Source organism: Elaeis guineensis, chromosome 10 (genome assembly GCF_000442705.2).
Source record: "Elaeis guineensis isolate ETL-2024a chromosome 10, EG11, whole genome shotgun sequence".
NCBI lineage: Eukaryota > Viridiplantae > Streptophyta > Magnoliopsida > Arecales > Arecaceae > Elaeis > Elaeis guineensis.
In genome coordinates this window covers 21,584,652-21,599,078 of record NC_026002.2, presented here as the reverse complement: position 1 = coordinate 21,599,078, position 14,427 = coordinate 21,584,652, and the positions used below count along the sequence as shown (strand labels likewise).

The window sequence follows — 14,427 nt, the reverse complement described above, 5'->3', positions numbered from 1 at the left end:
TCTAACTAGAGGAGTTGACAATATGGAGTTGCATGCACATCCCACCAGTAGGGTGCCTACCCAAACTCAGATCTCTCCAAATCGGTTATCGATGACTGACCTGGAATCCAACTCCTGCCAGATGAACTGCTTCCATCCACTCTCAAGTCCTTGGTAGTTGATAGTTGTGAGAACCTAAGGTCTTTACCATTGCCGCAATGGAATCGAGATGCACTTGAGGAGCTGCAGATTGGGAATTGTCCTAACCTCACAATGGCAAAAGAGATGAATCAATGTTCACTGAACCGCCCCGTACTGGGTGGTATGGGGCACACCAAATTAGCACTGTATTGGTATGCCGAACCGGCCTGTATTGACACAAGCATACCACACCATACCGCATACCGACACTATAGTATAATTTTACTGATATGGGTTCCAGCACCGAGATGGCGAACCTTTCGATGAATTGCCCTTTTTTCCCCTAAATTCTTAATAATAAAGCAATGCCCTCAGCTATCACTTTCGAAAGATGATTGGCTTCCATTTCTTATTTCACATGCCGAATATTGCAAAAGAAGATCTATCCTGCACATTCAGGCAACTTTAATTGCTGAATGTCGGTAAGCAATTTTGATTCTCTTTTAAACGAGTTATACTTGCATGTTGGCTATTGGCCAACTTAATAACTTTACTATTGTTTTTGTATCTTTGCAGAGGAGGCAGAGCACCAAGAAACAATTGACGATGGAATGCAGGAGAAACAAGTGATGAATTGTGTGATGATTAAACATTGTAACAGTGCTCTATCTTGAATATTTGATGCTGCGGATGATTGCAATATGGGTCTCCAACAGCTTGGGCTTCCTTGTTGCAGCTCATAGTCTCCGGTACATATCAATGTATAACCATCGGTATGGATCAGCACAGGCTTAATGAATCTATTATTGATGTTTTTTTAACTAGGAAAAAACTTTAAGTTTTTTATTTTTTTGCTTCGATACAACATTGAATATGTGCCAGCATGGAACACACACATACCATGCTAGCAGGTGTTTGGCATGGGTATCTTTGGTCAACATTAATTGATTGCTGTCATCATCCTTGAATGTACGATCTGTTAATTCAAAAATTCAGTTTCTTATCCTACTTGATTGTTTATTTGGTGGCATTATCCTGGTATCAGTTCATTTTATTTTTTGGGAAATGGTGTTGGCATCATTTCCTAAATGATCTTAAAAAATTCAGTTTCTTCTCCTACTTGATAGTTTATTTGGTGGCATTATCCTGGCATCAGTTCTTTTTATTTTTTGGGAAATGAGGTTGGCATCATTTCCTAAATGATCTTAACTGGAAGCACCTGCAAAAGGAGTGGTTTTGTAAATGGTCAACACTAAAACAATGGGTTCAGGCCAGAAGAATCTTTAGGTATGCTTTTCCACTGTTGTGGTTGTGCCTCCTGAGAAATATTGCTACTTGCTGTGCTTTATAGCTTGCATATGGATGGCAACATAAGCAACCTGTTTTTTTTGGTCATGAGATGCATATACAATGCATAAATTCATCAGCTCCCCAACATGCAGATATTGGATATTGGGTTATGTGAGAATCTTGTGGAGTTACCTGGTGGCATAGGAAGCCTTACTAACCTCCGCTTCCTCAATACTGCTGGTACTGGGATTCGCTTCCTGCCAGGAGGGATCGAGAAACTAACAATCCTTTGGAGCTTGCGTGGATGTGAGATTGTGCGGGGTCGGATGGCATTGTTGAAGGACTTGCACATCCAAGGAACTATTGTCATCTCAGGGCTCAGGAACTTGGTCAACATTGAGGATGCCAGGGATGCCAATCTTAAGTGTAAGCATGCACTAGAGCGCTTGTCTCTAGCATGGAATGGTTTCTTTTAGTGATGCCCTACGTATAGAAGCCAGTCCAGAAAAAAATAAAGAGGTCCCAGTTGATGAAAAAAGGGAGGAAGCCATGCTCGAGTACCTCCAACCTCACGCCAACCTCAGAATTTTTATATAGTCGGGTATGGTGGTTCCAGGTTTCCAAAATGGGTGGGAAATCCCCTCTCCTTTGCATCACTTCAAGAAATCAGTATATCTGGGTGTAAAAACATAAGGTCCCTTCCTCTATACATTCATGACTCTCTTGGAAAATTGGATGAACCCATGCCACAACCCGTGCTTGAGAGAGTGAACATTTTGAATTGCCGACAGCTCACATCCATAGTAAGGTCGCATAATCTCCACTTGCTTAAATATCTGACGATATATGATTGTCCTCAACTCCATCTCTTAACAGCGGAAGGATTGCCATCCACACTTGAAATGCTGTCGATAGGGAAGTGCCAACAGCTGACATCATTGCCGGGGATGAAAAATCTTACATCTCTCAGGAAGTTAAGGATAAAAAATTGTCCCAAACTACAGATCGTGGCAGAAAATCAGCTTTCATCTGTGCATTGTTTAGCAACTTTTGTTGACTGCCCTGGATTGGTCAATTGGTGCCGAACACAGAGATGCGACTTCATTAAGGTACCTTCCATCCTAAATTTGAAGTGCTCCAATTGGTGGCTCAAGAGACTTATGCGATCGTACATTCTCTGGTTGTATTGTTTAAAGCTTATGTATCGATCTCCTGAACCAACAGTTCTCTGATTTCTCTTTGGCCAATGTATCAGGTCGTTTCAGGCAACAAGATGACGATTATATCAAACACATGGGAGAGGATAGAGCATGAGTTTGATCTATCGATACCCAGGAGCGGCTCAACATCTTTGGAGGCCTAAAGCTAAAAACGAAGGCGGGATCGGGAAAGGGCCTTCTTCCGGACTCCGATTTTCGAGAAACGAAGGCGGACCGACGGACCGTCGGCCCGGCGCACAATCGGGGCGGAGGGGGAGTGTCGAAAAACAAAAAAAAATGAAGAAATTTACCGGTTGAGACCGGAGGGTGGACCGGAACGCCGGAGGCGGAGGCTGGAGGAGGAGTGTCGAAAAATAAAAAAAAATGAAGAAACTTACCGGTGGAGGTCGGGGGGTGGACCGGGATGTCGGAGGCAGAGGCTGGACGCCTGGACCGGGACGTCGGAGGCGGGAGGCGGAGGCTGGACCGCGATGCCGGATGCGTGCGAGCGGGGGGTCTTCTGGGAGTGGGGGCCTAAGGCAAAGGCTTCGGTGGCTTTATCCTTCAGCCGCCCCTGTCGATACCCATCGAGCATCGGGATCCAATGGAAGGCTTTTTGTCCGGAAGCATCTATGAATTGCAAATGCCAAGAATATCTGGACCCGTACTTGAAGAGCTGACAATATGGAGTTGCAAGTTTCCAGTACAGTGCGTGGAATGGTGGTAGAGGCCCTGTCTCAAATCTCTTCGACGCTTGGTTATAAAGGACTGTTGTACAATTTGATACCTGCCAGACGTACTACTAGCACACACGCTCAAGTCCTTGGTAGTTGATAGTTGTGAGAACCTGGAGTCTTTAAAGTTGACACACAATAACCGAGATGCACTTGAGGAGCTGCAGATTGTGAATTGCCCTAAATTCGTAGTGTTGCAAGGACTGAATCACCTTATCTTTCTAAAGTTCTTAAGAATAAAGCAATGCCCTCAATTCCAGCTTTCACAAGATGCTCGGCTACTGCTATATACCCGTCCACATGTTCGAATTGAAGGAGTATAGAAGACGAAATTCTATCCTCCACATTTCAGGTAGCTTTATTTGCAGATTATCAGTCTGCAATTTTGTTTCTCCTGTAAATGAGTTACACTTGCATTTTGGCTAATTGCCAAATTAATAATTGTACCGGCACCAACTGCTCTGTTTGTTATTTGTGTTTGCGAAGGACACAGAGAACAAAGAAACCGTTGATGATGGAACACAAGAGAAACAGGTGATGGAGTGTCGGATGGAAGAACAACGGTCACAATCACGACGAGAACCTCTATACAATAATTGTCCATTCTCTTATTTCATGATGGTTTATTATTGATGATTCCACTATGCTTCATCCACTAGAGGCCCGGATCCTTCAATGCCATGGCAACCATCATTAGCTAAGCCCCCTGTGATCTGCCCTCAGCAAAAGTATTTAGCCATCACTTTTCCAGATTCTCAGCCATTCGAGCCTACTGCAAGCCAGTCAGATGCTTTAATCGGTGTCATCTCCAGTATTAGATGACCCGATTGCAACATGTGTCAATTCCCATGGCTTGGGCTACCTTCTGGTTGCAGCTCACAGTCTCTGGTACGTATCAATGCAGAATCATCGATATGGATCAGCACAGGCCTACAAAATCTATTTTTAATTTTTTAGCTAAGAAAAAAATTTTAAGTTTTTTATTCCTTTTTTAATTTGATATAGAATTGAACATATGCTGGCATGTCTCACAAAAATACTGTGCTATAGGTGTTTGGCAAGGTTATGGGCACCGATATCTAAATCTTTGGTCAAGATTCACCAAGTTTGATTGTTGTCATCTTCCTTGAAAAAAATAAAAAATTAGTTTCTTAGCCAACTTGATTGTTTATTTATTGGCATTATCTTGGCATCAATTCTTCTTTATTTTTTTCAAAAAATAATCTTGGCATCAATTCCTAAGCTGTGGTTGTGCTTGTTCAAAATTAAGGTTTATAAAAAAGACCTATTGCTTCTGATTGATACCTGCTGTGTTTTAAAGAGCTTGCAAATCGATACTAAGACAGGCAATCTCTTTTTCTTTTTCTTTTTCTCTTTTTTTTTTTGTTTTTTTTTTTTTTTGGATCATGGGGCACATATATACAAGTGCATGCATGCATCTTGATTTTTACATGCTCATATAAAGGTCATAAATTTTAAGCATTCTTTTGAACCCATCCATGATGAACTATTTGTAGTTTAAAGGACCACTGGCACCTGATCCAATTTGTGCAACAAGTTTTTATGCTAAGTGATAGAATCTACCAATCAATAATGGAATATTATATATTGATTTAGTTGAGTTCTGTTAGCTTTAAAGACATCATGCATTCATGGTAAGGATTCTCAATTATGGGCAATACATGAGTTTGCTAGGATACGAAGAAACTTGGAATAATATTAGAGGTAGCTAAACAAGATCACTTGATGAATGAGGATTCATAAAGCTGACCTGAAATAATTGGAAAAGGGCTTGATGATTATGATGATTCTGACATGGGCTTGCCCAGATACATACAATAACCAATGCTACGAATATAGAACCTATCAAAATTTGTTAACACATGTCAGCAAGTATATATACGCTAGATAAGTGTTAATCTTATCATCGGTCTTAGGATGAGTGACATTCTAGGTGTCAACTTGTTATGTGTGTGCGTTGATCCTTTTTCCCTAGCATTAGCATACCAGATTTATAGTTGGTGGATATGAGCCTTGTCTTACATTCATGTTAACTGTTAGGGTAAGTCAGCCGAACCCCAACTCCGACTATACATCGGTCGCACAAGCACGCTACGCCGACTCATAGTTGGTCAACCAACCGACAGTCGGCTATTATCGACCAACAACAAGTGACTTGATCAACCTCCGATCGAAGACTATCGGCATATCAGAGTTACCAGCTGATGGTCATTCGGATCTTCTACTGACTTACTGCTACCAACCGACCTACAGTCGACTTATCTGTCCAACACATCCTAACCGTTGTAAACGGTTATCAACTACTTGTCATGGCAATTAGTGAAAATTAACGACCCACTAACTCCACAATAATGGCCCGATAATTTAGTACCATAAAAAGCGAGATCACGTGCTTGACGGTTACATCAGAATCATCTATAAAAGGAGAGTAAGTGAACAACACCGGAGAGGCAATTCTGAGCCAAAGCTCTGCTACTCTACTCATTCAAATTTACTGTTCACCAATTCCCTCTCTGACTTAGGCATCGGAGGGTCCCCGTCAGATACAACTCTGATTTGTGAGGACGTTGTTTTGTACGTATTTTTCACTGGCAACAGACGACAGGGAGTTAGCCGCAACACTAATGTAAGTATAAAGCCGCTCTTTGAGATTCCTTAAGAATGGAAAGAACTTAGACCGAAACAGGAAATCAAGATTGATACCAAGGACTACTACCCTCTCTGACATCCGTGAAAAACAAAATAGAAAGATACCAACATTGCATTGGAAAAAGATGCATCAACAATTACATTCTACGAAGAATGACATGGATGAATGTTGTCCAATCTAAACCCCATTCAGTAAAATAATTATGTTCTCTGTAGGACGTAATGTGATTATTTTGCTTCTCTTATGAGCATGCAAGATGTATAGCAAAACATTATTCTTCCTATAACATGATGAGATGCATTACTCATCCTTAGTTACATAGATGCTATGAAGCTACTGCCACAGTTGCATATCAGATTTCAAGTTTACTTTTGGAACAATTTCCAAAAGCAAAATTCCTTTTTTTCAAAGATATGTGGATTTAGCAAGATTTGCCCAATGTTGATGGACACAAAAGAAACAACTTATAGCCCTTCTAGGTATTTCATAATTTTAACTTCAGCTTGACCATTCAATAAGTTATCTAATAGGACCTAATGCATCAAGAATACTACTATTTTTTTCCTAAGCAAAGGAGTACTCTTAAATTCTTTTCTGCATCTGCTCAAACTCTCAAACTACTAAATATTCGGCCTTAGAAATCAGCCCAAATCTTTTCTAGTAGCTGTAGCTGAGACACGAGATGTGATAAAAAAAAAAAAAAAAACTCATTTTGATAATGCAAGGATCCAGCAACCTCATGGAGCTGCATATAAAAGGGTATCATGGTGCTAAGCAACCATCCCAGATAGGCAGGGGATCATTCCTTCTCTGAATCTCTCCAAGAAATCCCTATAACTGGATATGAAAAGCTACAGTCCCTCTCATTAGACAATCTGAACTCCCTTAGAGTATTGGAGATAAGCAATTGCCCTCAACTTCATGTCTTGCCAGAGAAATCATTGCCTTCCAAGCTTGAACCTGTCTATATCAAGGATTGCACGTACATCACATCATTGTGGGTTGTATAAACTCGATTCTCTATGAAGGTTGGAGATATGCAACTGTCCTCAGCTCCATCTCTCACCAGAGATACCATTGCCACCCAATCTTGAAACTGTGGATATTAGGGTTTGCATGCAGCTTGCATCATTAGCGGGATTGTGAAATTTTACCTGTCTAAGGAGGCTACATATAGCACGATGTACCAAACTCCAGATTGCACCCAAGTATTATTTTTCACCAATGCCTTATGATGTGGAGATCGTTGATTGCCCCAAGATGTAGGGAGTGATGCAATAGACAAGATATCATGTACACTCAGGTGCATTCCATCTTAAGTTGGTTCAAACTATTATTCCAAAATGCTGTACAATTGTTCATTATTCCATAATTTGTTTGATTAAAGGCTTTCAAACTAAGTTCCATTTTACCGCAAGACCATATTTGATTTGCTGACATTCTGACTGTATCAAACATCAATGAGATCAGAAACCATTGGGTTGGCAATTTTACCAATCTTGAACATCTTTGTGCAAAGGACTGTTTTGTGCTGGATTCTCAAACATACCAGTGACCATCATGATCACTTCAATTTTTGATACTTGTTTTCTGTAAGTCTCCAGATTCCTTTGCCTGCACCAGAACCTCTCTGTGCTTAAGAGGTTGACAATAAAGGACTGCAAGGAGCTGAAATTGGTGGTGGGCCTGCACCACCTTACATATCTCCAGAACTTGGTTAATTATATGTGACTGTTGTGAGCTCCAGGTCTTGCCAAATGAGCAGTTGCCAACCTCACTTGAGTCACTAGTAGTTGACGGCTGCAAGAATCTAAGACCCCTTCGACCTCTGCATCAGAACATATCTTCATTCAAGGAGCTGCAGATATTGAATTGCCCTAGGCTCAGAAAGGTGGCAGGCTTGAATAACCTTTCTACAGGCCTTACGAATTCAAGTTCTCACCAGATGAATGGCTTCCATCCATTCCCCAACTCATGGAAATTGCTCGGCGACCGAGATTGAAGGTGTGGTGAGAAAGACATCACATCCAAAGCATCCAGGTAAAATTTCCCAGTCTCAGCTTCACTACAATCACTGATTGTCAATTTGTTATTCTGCACCAGTTAAATCAGTTAAACTAACATCTATCTTCTGAAGAATAAGAATTACACCAACTGCTCCTTTTCTTGTATTTCTTTGCAGTGTGTCAACAGCGATTATAGTGAAACAGATAATGAAGAATTTATTGATGATGAAAATCTACTACGGCAAGTGATGGATTGTGAGATGGAAGATGATGAGCAGAATAATGATAGAGATCCATCAAGTGATGATCTTGAATGATTAACCCAAAACCACAGATGGAGCCTGTGAGATCCAGCAGCTCGAACCAATTAGTTCGGTGTGTTTTATCCATTGTAACTGAATTTAGCCATCCATGTCCCAGATTCCTACCATTCCTATCCCACTGAAGGCACTCAAATTCTACAATCACACAATATTTTGTTTAAAGAAGCACTGCTTTGTATCCAACTTTCGATGCTTCAGGCTGTTGAAGCATGCTTATGTACGGTCACATTCTCAATGTTTTTTTTTTTGGATTCTTAATATATATTTCCTGATCTAAGTCCATCTTAGCAACTGGAATACAAGAACCAGCACAAACTTACATGAAAACAAACAACTGGGTGATATCCGTGAATAAAAAATTGACTCTTTTTCTTAAAAAAAGAAATGGTCAACGAAAAGATTGTTTAGCTTAGTAATTGAGTGAAATGTACGTAACTTGGACATAACATGATAAATGGGATATGTTCAGGGGAAGGAAGATGCAAATTTGGACCATAAAGAGAATTTCCAGTGTTCTTGACCAACAGGAATAGTTCTCTTTCTAGGAGTAATAATAGCGCAAGCTCTCTTTAATGGGTCTTGAAAGCTTAGTCGGTGACTAAAGAGCCCAAAAAATTTGGACCAGATCTCTCTTTTCTTAATGGATCCTGGCGTCAAGAAAAAGAGAAAGAGAAAATACTAAGTTTGAAGGACATTTATATTTATGAACTAAAAAAGTTTAAGATCAAGATAAAATAACAAAATGTCTAAATAACAAAATATTAATATATAAATACTAGGAACCTCCATTAATATTATGAGCATTTACACAGTATCCGTAGTAAAACCCGCTCCTAACTGAAGTTATCGAGTTCCAATTTTTAGTTATTTTCAGTCTATATCTGTGGTACTTCAAATATTCCTATTATGAGAAAAAAAATGGATAATGAGAGAAATGATAGAAAAACTATATGGCTAACCATCCCAATCACTTCGATCGCCTGCATACGGTCATCTAGCTGTTGTAGGAAGGAATAAAGACAAAATTCTTTTTTTTAGTCTCCTACAACATTTGATTGTCGTGACACTAATGTAAACTCAATTTTTAATATATATGAAAGAAAATAAATAATTAGTCAAATTTTTCTTTGTTTTGAGTTTCCAAAAGAAATAAGGAATAGAATTTTTTCTGACTTCCTTTTTTCAATGTAAATAACTCATGCATGACTCTTTTTGGCACTAATTTACTCGTGGTATCATTTTCCCTTTTTATACATCGTGAATTATTTTTCATAAATATTAAATATTCTTGATATAAAATTTGAATATTGAATAAACTTCTTTGAATATTAATTATTAAATATTTATAATCAATTCAATATTTAATGCTCATATAAATGTAAATATTAAATAAATATGTATGTATAAATATTATTTATTTATTTAAGTATTAAATGAAAATTTAACTAAATATTGATATTTAATATTTATTTATTTCTTTAAATATAATAATCTATTTTATTAATAAATCTAGTTAAATATTAAATAGATCTATATATATTATTTAACTTCTAGATTTATAGAATGGAAACTATAAATATAAAGGTAATATTTATATTTATGAAATAAAAAACTCAAGATCAAAGTAAAATAACAGGATGTCTAAACAAAAAAATATTAATATGCAAATAACATGAATCTCCTTCTAACATTATGAGTATTCACATGGTAGCTGTGTCAAAACCCTTTCCTAGCTATAGTAATCAAGTCCAGTCTTTAGTTTCTTTTGACTTATACTTACAACAATTCAAACATTCTTATTATAAGAAAAAATTGAATAATTGAAGGAATAATGAGAAAATGAAATACTAAGCCTCCCAATTGCTTTGATCGCTAAAGTACAAACTGACATTTCAATTCTAGGAAGAACTAGAGATAATTTTATTTTTTTCAATCTCCCACTACCTTCGATCGTCACAACACTAAATGCAAGATTGAAATTTTTTTGTGTATGAAGGAAAATACATAAGGAGCAAATTTTTTTTTTTAAGTTTTTAAAAGAAATAAGAAATGATTTTTTTGTCTTTTATTTTTTAATATAATTTACTCTTGTAAGAATTTTCTTTTTGTGTGTCAATTTGACTTCTCTTCTGTATTTTAGTTTATGTTCAACTCATAGGTCATAAATGAACTGATCAACTCCTTCAAAGGCCAACTTTTGAAGATCCTTGGCCTCTTGAATAGCTATTATTTTAACTTCTCATGTTCTTGACAAATATCTGAAAATTTTATGAATAAGCTCACTATTAGTGTAAGACTTGCAAGATTTTTTAAACTATTTATAATGTCAATAAATCTAGTAAAAATTATGATTATATATATATTTTATTTTATCTTAAATAGTCCATACTAATAAACAAGCATATTAATTTTGAACTCCTTAACTTGATTGGTATCTTCATGGATAATCTCTAGCCTATCTTAAATCTCTTTAGTGGATGTGTATATAAAAATTCTATTAAATTCGTTAGTATCTAAATAATAATATAAGATATTCATGACCTTTGTATTTAGCTAGGCTATCTTTTTTTCATATTCATTCCAATCCTTTTCAGATTTAAGAAAAGCAACACCATCAGTCAATGTGATAGGCATATGGGGTCCGTTAATTATGACTTTCCATAAAACATAATTAAATGCTTGAATGAAAATATGTATATGTACTTTTCAATAAATATAACTGATGCCATTGAATACACTTCAAGAATTTAGATTTTCAATGGCAAACTTTTTGTGACGAAGAGGAGGTTTGGTCACTAAATTCTCTATATTTAACAATGAAAATTAAAATTGGTCACAACAAATTGTTTTAGTCAAATGCTTTAACAACGAAATACGATATTGTCATAAAATATAAATTTTGTGATTATTTTTTATTTTGTCATAGAAAAGACATTACTAAATAAAAAAATTTTAGGCAGATAATTTTGGTGCCAAAATTGATTTCAATCAACCTATTAACGATGATATTATAGTTCGTCACGACAATATGTGATTTATATGATGATAATTTAAACTGCTTATTATAGTTATATACCTTTAATGACCAACTTAAAGAGTGGTTATTAAATGTCTCTAACTTTAATGATGATATGTAATGTTGTCATAATTTTAATATCAAAGTCAATGTTAATCAGCTCACCAGTGATAATTTTATGATACATTAGTAAAGCTTATATTTATAGTAATGATATTTCAACATGGTCACTATAAAGGGACAGATTTGGATAAGATCGATCGGATTTGAGCTCAGATCCGATCAGATCAAAACTGAATAATGGGGATCCTACATCAATGATTCAAATCATTAGAGATAATCTACTACCTCAAAATTACTTGTACATCAAAAATCATATGATTTGGAGACTCGTCGCCTATGCATCAAGTAATCAAAAAATATATTTAATTTTATTTTATTTAAACTGTCTAATTTTTAATCACTTAATGCATAGACTAGAGATCTCCAAATCATATGATTTTTTATGTGCAAATAGTTTTGAAATAGTAAATCATATTCAATGACTTGGATCATTAATATAAAGCTCTTATTATAAATTTTTGATCTGATCGGATCTAAGTCCAAATCCGATCGACCTGATTCTAGTCTGGCTCCACTATATATATATATATATATATATATATATATATATATATATATATATATATATATATTCTTTTAATGACATACAGGTAGAGTGGTTATTAAAAGTCTATATTTTTAGTGACAAGAATCTATGTTGTCACAATTTGTTACACCAAAATTGATATTGGTCAATGCACCAATGATGATTTAATGGTTTATTACTAAAATATATGTCCTTAATGATGATATTTTAAAATGATCGCTATAAATATATATACCATTAATGACCAACTAGAAGAGTGGTCATTAAAAGCATTTATCTATAGTGATGATAGATTTGGTTGCCACTAAAATCTAATACATTAATGATAAAATAATGATGTCATTGATAAAAATATCAAATTATAAGTCAAATTATAAAACTTAATTTTATGTTGATGTGTTGTTACAATCAAGCAAATCATCACAAGAATTCGATTAGAGGCATAACATATAACTACGAAAGCAGCATTTTAGGTCTTCTTTTCTTTCTTTGATCATCAGCATAGCCATGTCTATAAAAATAATTATCCATCCTTATACAATTGGGGGTAGATTTGTGTTCTAGTTCTAATAAGACTTACTTTTCCAAAATAGATATAACTAATAAAAATAAGCTTGAAAAAGTTAAAATTCTACAAAAAAATAGATTTCAACCTTAATGTCAACTCTACCTTCTGTCGCTTCATCTAATTTTTTTCGAATTGAAAGTTACACCAAAGGTCAAAATTAATCTTATTAGAAAGAAAAATTTTCAATTTGATCAGCCTATTTTGGATCCCAATGAAGGAGTTTGAGTCTGATCACTAGGGCGTCACCCCCTGAAAGGAGGGCATCATGGTATAAATCTCAAAAAACTATCCAATTTAAAGAAAAAAATCATCTCAATTTAATGTCATATGACTAAGTCATGGTCTCCAGAAGTTTGGCAAAGATTCGACTTTCCGATGTGGCAAATCTTACTTCTAGATCCTATTCAGCCTTATTTATAGTGATCGAAGTGATCTACATCAATCTTCAAATTAGATTATCTAAACAAGATGCAATCTAGATTTTTATATAAAAGAAGAAATAAGATAATTTTAGGTGCCCAAAAATCCAAAGTCACATATTGTCCTACAACTCTTCAACTAGAGGTGCAATCAAGCCAAGTTGATTAGGTTGAGGCTCGAGCCAACTTGATTCAAAATTTTTGGGCTCCAAACTTGACTTCAGATTGAGACATGTAAACTCATACAACATACGATCAAATAATAAGTATTCGAAATCTACTTGAGTCAACTCAACTCTAGTATTAACACAGTCATACTCGAGCTCGAGTTCGAACCTTGATCATAATTAAGAAATATAGTTAAAATAAAATACAAAAGGCATGAAGTGTTAAAAGTATATATTTTAACTAAATAAGCTCACGAGTTTTTGACCTAGTATTAAAAATAATAGTTGAACTTAAACTCGAGTTGAGCTGGTCTTTATTGCTACTCAATTCACAAATTTGAACCCAAATCCCAAATCCCATTCATACCCCGTGAATCCCAAATCCCATGCTTTTTTTTTTTTTCAAAAGAAGAATCTCAGATCCGGTGCACTTTTTTTTTCCTAAAAGAAGAATCTCGAATCCCATAAATCCTAAATCTCTTTAGGACTCCCCAAGAAAGAAGACTTCCAAAAAGGTTATTTTTCAAGAGTCCTCGCTCTTTTGGGAAGAAACCAAATTAGTAAATCCAAAATCTAAAAGTCCCACATTTTTTTTTCAAAAAGAATTGCCCCTAGAACTCCCAACCTCATGAAAATTTGTTTTTTTACATGATCTCCCTCTCTATACTTCCCAAAAAGCAGAACTTTCCCCAAATACTCCTTGCTCTTTCAGAAAAAAAATCACATTTGCGATTCACTTCCTCACAAAAACCATCACGCCCAACTCTCTTTGTCACCAAAATGCCCACCCTCTCATCTCCCTTTCTCACCAAAATCAGTGATCGCTTCCAACATCCACTGTCAGCACTTTGTTTAGATCAACTTTGGTAATTTCTTCTAGGCATCCACTTCCACACATTCATCCTTAAAATTTTCTCCTCTTTGCAGCCTAGGTACTCTATTTATGCCCACATTCTGATTTTTTTTTTTTTTTTGTCCTTGAATTTCTTCTTAAATTTTCATTCTTTGTCATTTGTTGTTATGCAACAGTTGATTGTTGATATTGATGATTATTTCTTATTAGGTAGGGCTAAACAATGTTGTTATTTTTATTACTAAAACCTTCCTTAATCAAAAATCTAAACATGTTATTTTCATTCTTAGAACCATCTTTAATCAAAAAATCTACTTTATTAACCATGCCCTTAACTTCCATGATTCGAATTAAAAGAATTTCAATAGCTAATCAATATTGTCATTACAAATTAACTTAATCGAGTAGAGTA

The 14,427-nt window shown here is 35.8% G+C and overlaps 1 pseudogene; it reads left to right on the top strand.

Annotated features, from left to right (window-relative positions):
- The first annotated feature begins 5 nt into the window (after positions 1-5).
- On the top strand, positions 6-8,617 carry LOC105059964 (uncharacterized; annotated as a pseudogene).
- The last annotated feature ends 5,810 nt before the right edge of the window (positions 8,618-14,427 follow it).